This window comes from Ixodes scapularis, unplaced genomic scaffold (genome assembly GCF_016920785.2).
Source record: "Ixodes scapularis isolate PalLabHiFi unplaced genomic scaffold, ASM1692078v2 PGA_scaffold0__279_contigs__length_252992795, whole genome shotgun sequence".
Classification (NCBI taxonomy): domain Eukaryota; kingdom Metazoa; phylum Arthropoda; class Arachnida; order Ixodida; family Ixodidae; genus Ixodes; species Ixodes scapularis.
In genome coordinates this window covers 33,126,672-33,136,307 of record NW_024609835.1, presented here as the reverse complement: position 1 = coordinate 33,136,307, position 9,636 = coordinate 33,126,672, and positions in this window count along the sequence as shown.

The window sequence follows — 9,636 nt, the reverse complement described above, 5'->3', positions numbered from 1 at the left end:
ACGGCAGCTGCGAAAATGCCCGGAAATCGTCGAATAGAAGTCGTCGAGAGGTCAGGTCACGAGACCTTGCATCGACGGTACTCGTTGCTATCAGCAAGGCGACAGAACTGCACTGTACCGTCGTTGAACATCCGCTGCAGCCTCAAACGGACTTCAGTTTCACACTGTCGAGTTCAGAAAAAAAAAAAAAAAACTCCCACTAGTACATCACATCGTGCCGATAAGAACGGTCGTCTCTTCGCATCACCTGCCCCAGCCTGCCCCGATACAGCAATGAACGAATCTAACATAGTAGTCGTTACGATTTGTCGTCGCCACGAATGAAAGATATAAAGCAAAATATTCCTAAAAAATCGCGATCACCAAAAAAGTTACGGAGGACACAACAAGGCGCAACTTTCAACTGAATTTTATTGAAAACGTGTTCCGGTATATAGTCTCAACTAGAGCCACTAAATGAGCTGCGCTTAGAGTATTGGCACTCCGTTCCCCGGCATTGTTGTGGGCGCCGCCATTTTGGCTCGTATGCAGAGCAGACGCAACTGCCGATCGTCATGATTCAAAAGTGCGACTTCTTCAGCATTAGATTCGGTTGTGGAAAAGTCACGCAATATTGCTTTGCTCTGTCACGAACTATTTAAACATTTGTGGAGGGCGGAAAGGCGTTTCCTGTGATTTCAGATAAAGCTTCAGATAACTGGCAACCATGATTTTACGACACAATATGGCCAAGTGTCGTTACTCTGAAGCGTAGCTTATTTAGTGGCACTAGTCTCAACCATCGTCACAATGACAACAAACGACAGGTAAAGGGAAAACACCATCACAGAGCACAACTCGGAAACAACAGTATCTCGTTCTCGGGAAACGAATGAAAGATATAAAGCAAAGTATATATTAAAAAAATGCGATCACCAAAAAAGTTACAGTTATGGAACGATACAGTTTTCTGAAGCCAAGATTCTACTCGCGAGATAAGGAAAATTCACTGAAGATTGTCTCAAAACTCAGAAAACGAAATAAATTGAATTTTCGCTGTATTATTACTTAAAAGCGCCGCAATCTAATGCAAACGGCAGAGGTGTCGACAATCAGCTGATCGCCGAGATCATGTACTGCCACTATTCAACGCGCTGATCAGATTGAAGGATACGCGCTGCAAGTGTAAATAAACAAGGTGGTAAATAACAATACGTTACAGCTATGCGAAAATTAGTAAGTACATACGAATAAGCTCGTTGACAGAAGAACCAACGGGAATACAGACGTGAGCCCCACAGCTCCGTACGTTTCTCGGTTAGGGCTAACACGCCCTGAAAGTGGAGAGCCAACTTGAAAACAGGGGTCGATAAACACTTCACGCGACAATATTTTGCATCCTTGTCACAATCGAAAGTCATTTTGTCGAGACTTTCACGCTGATGTAGCCTAAAACACTTTGCACAACCAATTTCGTCCACCGCGTCGACCGTGACAAACCAGCCGCCATGTTTTTAATCCAGGATTAAGAAACAACCAGAAGCAAAGCGCCCAGTGTTGAGCGCTCAAGTTAAGCGTAGTTTAGTGCTAGGTTTAGCGATAAGCGAGTTTGGTGCAACCGAACGAAACCGAAACTAAGCTTAAGTTCCCGGCTAAGCTCCGCTTTGCGTTAAGCGACGTTGGTGCAACCGGCCCTTAGTGATCTAGAGAACAATTTTAGTTAAGTTTAGTTATTGATCTAGAGAACAATTTTTAGTTAATTTATTTATCTTGTCAATTTGGGCCCAATATTGTGTCTTCCTAGCCGTATACAACTTGCCCGCACAGACCGCATTAGTGTAGTTTTCACTTTTTTTTCTTAAGAAATTTGTAAAATTGGCAAAAAATAAACGCCCGCTGCATACAGTGTCACCGCCTCAACAGTACTCAGTCACTCCCATCGAATAGCGCAAGCGATCACGTGACCAAAGCAACAACCAATGGCGTTCTCGTCGGAAGTCATGCGAATGAGTCTCGGCCCACAAACGGTCACGCCGAGATTTACTGGATCATAGACGTAATCTACGTATGACGATTTTGCCAGATTAAACTTTCAAATACTTGTTATGCAAGGCCTAAGTTCTCGTTAGTGAACCTCCAAGCGACCATTTAATCCTTACAATGACATGCCCCGATTTTCGTACGGGAATCAAATTCGTTTAGCGGTAATCGGGTCACCATAACTTCGAAACGAGACGGGAAACATTTCATCCCTAAATGACCCTTACGAACTCATCATTCTGCTAATCCGATTTCCGCTTCCTTGCCAGTCAGATTCCCTAACGGCGGTAATTAAAATCGGCGCGAATAATTAGACAATGTTAATTACATTCGCCCTCAAGTGAACATGGTTAAAATCGCGCACAAAGAGACGAGGACAAACGAGGAAGGAACACAGAACACAGACAGGCGCGCACTCACAACTCTGGTATATTAAGTGAAGAAGAGAAAGATGAAGCATTATTTTTTACAGGGGACAACGTCACCAGGGGGAAACAGATCATCCGCAGTCAAATGATCGCAAGAAGGCAACTTCTTTTTCACTCAAAGCAACCGACGGCTGGCTGACGCAGCGATCGCTCAGGCTCAAGATGGTGAACGCCTCGAGCACCTCGCGCGTTTGTTTTTCTTTGAAGCGGCCAATGATTGATGTTTTTTTTCTAAAGATGGTGTACACATACAGGTTTTACAGTGCACCGAAAGGTGACCTCCTACATTAGATGTTAAAGAAAGTTTATGCTCTCGTAGCCGGTCATTCAGACACCGTCCCGTCTGACCAACATAGCATCTTCCACATGAAAGAGGGATGCTATAAACAACGCCCGATGAACAGGGAACAAATGGCCGCACATGTTTCTTGTGGCACGTGTTTTTGGATAATTTTTCCGCCTTTTAACGAACCTTAGAACAAATTTGTCGCAGTTTCTTAGGCTGATAGTACAACGGGCACACCATACCTGCTGGACACTTGTTTTAGGTTATGCGAAAAATTGAGGGCAAGTTGCCCTCAAGTGAGGCAACTTGTCTTTTCGCTGTACAGCGGAAATTTAACCAGATTATTACGACCGCTAGCCGGGCGTCTTTAACGTGCATCAGGCGGTAGTTATATCGCAAGCTTACGTTGGTATACAAGTACCGTTCGTATCGAACAAAACCTGCAGGGTTTGTAAATGGTGCCCTCCCTGGGTACTGTAGCCCGATATTTCATTTCACGCGTTTCAAAACAGCAGATCCCCTACACACTCGTGGACCGACAAAGCGAAGATGCAAAACGCACAACTCTCAACTTGTCGCAACGAGAGGAGTTAAACTACAAAGCTTCAGTGACGGTTCCTGTGGTTGCTTGCACAAAACAAACATATAACGTAGCTACCTGTGTAGGTATTGGTGTTTTAGAGCGTAGCTCTTAGGCGCCCATCTCAGGGTAGAGCGGCGTCGCCGTCGGCGTAACCGCGCGTTGCATTATGGGACGTTTCCCCGCGAAAGTTAGCGAGGTAATTTAGGAAAAAGCAGGGAAATTCAGCAGAACTTCCTGCTAAATTTACCGGGGAAATATGTCCACTAAATTTAGAGGGTTAAGTTTCCCCGCTAAATTTAGTGGGGAATGTAGCGAAAATTTCTTGCTAAATGAGAGGGGAGCCGGAGAGAAGGAGGGGAGGGTACGGAGGGGAGGAGGGGCATGCCATCCCCTCAGTACCCTCCCCTCCTCTTCTATAAGAGCTGCGCTCTAATTCGACATTACAGAGAACCGTAAACGTCTTTCATTTTGAATCTTTTGGCCAACGCCACCGAGAATAATCAGAGCCCGTGCACTATATTCCGTGCACTATAAACGGATTCCATCACGTTTGGTTGAATGAACGTACGTGTTTCTCTTTTGTTTTAGTCGTTTATTGACACCGGTCGAATAACCAAAAATAGAATTTCTGCCCTGGACACCCCTTCACCGAAATTTGGACTACCACATCACATAAAGTAACAACATAACAAAACTTGAGTGAACAGACGACCCACTTTTTTCTGGTAAGATAAGCAGCTGGTCTCTACCACACACGTTTTTCCCTCCTCCTCCCTCTATTTTTTTCACGTATAAAAGGTACTTATTGAAAAGCGAGGCAGCTGTCTTCCTCGGCCCCTTTTTAATTACTATGTATTTGTGTGTTAACTCCTATTTTCATTCTATCCTGGGAGCTACATTTTTAAAAACATAGGTAAAAAAGCCGGCATATTCATAGCCCTGCCGATTGCGAAAAATGAACTAAGTGAAGATATAAGTTTTTTTGTTTGTTTTTTTCTTTTTGTTTCACAAAGAGAGATTATTGCTTCAAGGACAGTTTCGTGCTGATAACACAATGCGATACTTGAAGGACGAGGATGCGCGCTTGAAGGGGCGTGCCTTTATCACTGCACCCTCTGATAACAGGAGGATAACACTCCTGTCCTCCGGACGCTAAAAGTAAACTATACACTTCCTAGGTCCAGAATTCTTACTGCTCAAACTAGGCGGCGTTCGAAGAAACGGCTTTGATGAAACGGCTTTAATGAAACGGCATTTGATGAAGCTGCTGTGATGGCAAGATTAAAAAAGGGACTCGGGATTCTATAATGGTGGTTGCAGATGAAACAACAATCTTATCTATAAGACGGGGCACTGAATTCGCGTCAAAGTGCACACGTTATATACATTAGAATGTCAGGTTTAGTCATAAGGGCCCCGCTCACGAGTTCTCGCACTGGCGATGTCTCCGCAGTCTTGTGGATCGTGGGCGCGTAGATGCTCTAAGAAAGGGCTCGTGGTTGATGGTGGGTCCGTGGCAGCTTGGTTGGTTCCCGCCCCCCACCCCCGGGGCTTTAGAGGGGGCTGTCTACGGGCTTTGATTATTCTAGGTGGCGATGTTAATGTTAGGTAGCAGCTTGGGCGAGTTGGTTGCTCATTTTTACACTCACTACAGCGCACTATTGCAAACAACACTCACTCCTTACACACAAAAAAAAATAAAGCAAAATTCAAACAAACCGCGCTGCGGTTTGTCTGAATTTTGCTTTATTTTTCGTGGTGGTGGTGAATTGTCTCAGCGCTCCCGGCCTTTAGGCTGACTGTCGGCTAGGTCGCGTTAGCTAGTTGCCCTTACGAGACACTAGAGCAGGCTCACCGTTTACATCATGCAAACACCACCACGTACCACTACCACCCCGCACTCTATGGTAGATTGCCAGGAATACTCTCGAAATGTGGTTAAGCTAAAACGCCTTAGCAATAAGATCCCCGCTCACTGTCTTCGGCACAAAATTAATGATATACTAGTATATCATTAATATAGAATCTAACGGACCAAACTGTTTCGGCAATCAGTTTAAAACTATTCTTACAGATGTATGCATGAACAACTGTTTGTTATTTGAGCCAATTAATATGTATTGGATATAAAGTGAACATGAAGCATCCAAATTTTTTCCGCTGCTGTAGCGCTTTCTTTGGTGATTGTTGAGTGACCCAGGTAAAACGCAACTGGTGCAAGACCCGTGGGCACTCGTGAAAAAGAACACGAGATAAATGCCCTTTTCCGTCTGGGAGCTTGGGCTGAGTGGTCGCTCATTTCACAGCTGTTGCGGGCATCCCGACCCAGAAATCCGACACTTTCCACTTTTCGTCCGCTGTGAGGCCCAGCAAGTGGGTCGGAGAGTGTGATGCAGTCGACGTTTTATGAAAACCGGGTACGCTCCGTCAGCTTCAAACCTCTCTTACTATTGTAACAATCGTGAGGAAAAAAATAAATAAAATTGTTTTCACTTTACTCGCGGTTTCCATTTTGTTGTCACAATAAAAAAAAACATACAGCCCTCAAAGTCGTTTCTGAATTAAACAAAAAGCAATATTGCGAACACACATTAATAACTAGATTTAAAAAGTCATTTCTTTTTCAATATCACCTCGCAAGCTCAGATAAAATCTTCTTCGTCTAGTTGCATTTGACAAACAAACACGCAAAAAGGAATCACTTTTGCATGCGTTGAATTGAAATTATAGCATATCAAAATAAACTACCCCAAAAACTAAATAAAAAAAATATTTAGATTTAAAAAAACGTATAATTGTACGCCCGTGACTCGGAGCTTATTTAAACGCGGGACGCGTTTGTGATAGCCCGTTTTGGGCACTGGCAAAAGAACCATGATTGCGTGGCAATCTGTCTTCCTCGCGTGTCCTCTCAGTAGTTTCCCTTTTTTTTTGTATTATATTCGCGCACAACCTTCTTATAGTCGACACAAAAAACAGGGAACGAACATTTAAAAAAAAAAATTGCAAACGACCACACAAAGTGCGCAGTGATTGAAAGCGCGAGCTTTTACGTCGTTCAAAGATGTCCTTTAGCTGGTGTGCTTTAGGATCTCTGCTTTTAGTAGAATAGTTGTCGGAGATGGGGTTTAGAAAGTGTGCGAAAGACGCTTAGCCGCGGCCTGTCATGTGTGATAGGCGATCTGTGCCTCTTCGCAGTTCTCGTGCCACTGCGGCCCTCCTTCCATTCTGATCAGCGCGGCGCGCTTGCCATTCTTCGCTACCCAGGCGTAGAGCGAATCTTGCGTAGCTCGACCATGTAGGCGAAGGAGGGGGGGGGGGGGGGGGTGCAATTGAGCGAGCCGCGCCTATTATTTTGCAGACGCACCAGTGAATTTCACAGAAGGAGAGATAACGCGTCTTGTTATAGAACGTAATGACGTGGTTGTGCGAAGAACGATGGCGATGGGGAGAGAGTGATAACGCGGCGGCACTCTCACTCTCTTCCCATGATCACGAGAGTTTTTTTTTTAACAAACGAACGCCGCCGAATTTTGCCGAAAGAGGCACTAACAGCGGCCGCTGTAAATGGTAAAATACCGTCCAATTTGATAGCATAAAAAACAAAAAAACAAATTGAAAAGCACCCAAATTTAGCGTGTCGTTATCGAGGCGGTGGACGTGCTAGGTCAAGTGGTTTCCGCTCAAAAAAAATAGTTAAAAAAATACGCGAGGCTCGAATGAAGCAGTAATAAATTCAAGACACAACGTGATCGGATCATCGTTTGTGAGGACAGGCGAGTCACGAACCCTGAAAGGGCGATAAGCTGAGCGCCTAGGGAGTACGACGGACGAACCAAATGCAAAAAGTGAATAAGGAGAGGCTTGCATGATAGAGCCATTCGCAGGCCCCGGTGTTTTCCCTCGAAGAGTGATAATCAGATTGATTTTGCCCACCCGTCGATGCTCAAACACCGGCGCGAAACCAGGTCGATACGCCGGCCGTCTTCTTTTATCCCTTATGCACACAAAGAAATACGAGAAGGCGAGCGATGACTGGCCAGAAATAGCGTAAGCGGCCTGGGAACAAAATACGCGTTTGTGACACAAGAGGCCGGCCACAAAGTACCTCAGAGAGAGCGGGGAAGCGTTGGCACCAGGGATGGGCAGTATTTTAAATACGTATTTATAATACTTTGAGTATTTCGTATATCGTATTTTATTACATATCGGCGAATGTATTTGCCAATTGTATTTTGGGCGCTGTTTTTTCGCAACCAGATGCAATACTATTCCCACTTCACGGTGGGAGTCATACGCAAAGAGCATTAACTTGCTGCGCTTTACTCATAAAAAACGCAAAAGCGGAAAAAGAACGGAAATTAGGACATAGAATGAACAGGATGGGAACAACTATCGACTTTTTGGTTGACTGATGTCAACTGAAAAGATGTCGCATTAATCACATGTTGTTGGAGAATGCTTTATTGATTCAATTTAGCCTTTAAAATTAAACTCGTACTAAATACTTTGTTTCTTCATGTTGTATTCACTATCTTACGACAAACAACTTCTATTTCTAGAGCTGCAACTTTTATTTTAAGCGCTTGATTGTTGTTGTACGTTCATTCTTTATTGGGGCACAGTCTTCTTTTTTTTTTTACCTGGGGTTAAATTTAAGTTTAAGATGTAAGATTATGGGAGCAAAATGTATCTGTAAAACTATTTGAAGATGATCAAATACTCTCGTATTTTTATCTTGTATTTAAATACTTTTCTGAAAATTGTAATTGGGCTTGTAATTAAATACATTTTGGTCGAAGTATTTTGTAATTGTGTTTGGATATATTTGTGAAAGTAATTTGGCCATCCCTGGCTGGCACTAAACAAAATACGTTACTATGGAATACATCTTACTCCGTGAATGGCCTTGGCACCAACATTGCCTAGTTGGAACGGATTGGCGCGCGACCTCGGGTATTTCCCCTTTGAATCGGGAGGGGCGGCTGCAGCCATTTATCGTCGTAGACACCCATCGAGACAGTAGAGACAGCCGTCTCTGCTGCCTCGGAGAATCCGGTATCTCAGAGCGGCGGCGGCGGCAGCCCTCCCCCTTGGCTCAGCCCGAAAGCTCGACAGCGTGGGCAGCGCGATGCGCACGCGTCGGAGTGCCCACATCGCTAGGCGAGGATCTGGTGTTGTAGGAGCGCTGTCTCATGAAAATGAGAGAAGTAGAGTGTATTCGCCTCCTGAGGCTTTTTTTTAGATTTTTTTTTTATCGAACTATTATATTACTGTTGGCGTCATATTAAAGGGGCCATGAAACGATGTTTCTACTTTCGCTAAATTCTACTTAAAATCACTACCTAACGTTAACAACCGAATAAACTCGTTTTAGCTTTTCTTTCCAGTCAATGTCAGTCTCCTCCCCCCCCCCCCCCCAACCCCCCCACCCCCCACCCCTAAAAACAATCGAGAAATATGAGCATTCTTTATACCCTTATCTTGGAGCCAGAACAAGCGGCCACGTGGCCTGGCCGCTTGCTGGTCAACACGCTGTCAACGTTAATCATAGCCACGTAGAAAACACGCGCTGAGCTCCAGCCATTGTTAGAGTTCGACTATACTCATCACCGCAGTGGTTGGACACGGGCCACTACCCGAGTGTCCGCCGAGGCATTGATTGTTACGAGCCAAAGTCAGGTGCTCACGCAGTTCTCGTGTTCAACCCATGAGCAGAGCTCGATTGTCGTCATTCGGGTGGTTTTGACTCCACAAATACGTCTTCAAACTTTGCGAAGGCAGGACTGAAAAAAAATGACTTCGTTTGAGACGTTTTTTGTTGGTTCCCTTCTTCGTCTGTCGTCTCATGTTGTTGTTTTTTTTTTTTTTAATATATGCTTTTTTTGTTTTCGCAATTTCAACGCGACAAAGAAGCTTCTGAATCAGTGGTGGTCTGTGCGAGTATACTTGGGCCAGACTAGGGCAAGTACGCCTCTGCAAAGACATGAACATTTCAACCCAATATATTTTCATGAACCCCTTAACAAAAATTAGTTTATCTTTACCATGTATATTTGCAGAGTATTTTTTTTTTAAGCTTTACAGATTTCTTTTTAAAAATGCCGCGAAAGCTACACTTATGCGCTTTGTGCAGGTGAGTTATAAGGCCAGGAGGACATAGTATGTGGACCAATCATAACGATCAGTCAGCTAATTAAGTAAGATTTGTTAATTCACTTTTTAATTGGTGAAAATAGACATATGGTTCGAATTAGAAACTTGCTGAGCGTCATCCGAAAGAACTAAATCAATATTTTTTTAAAATACTTTGAGCGCGT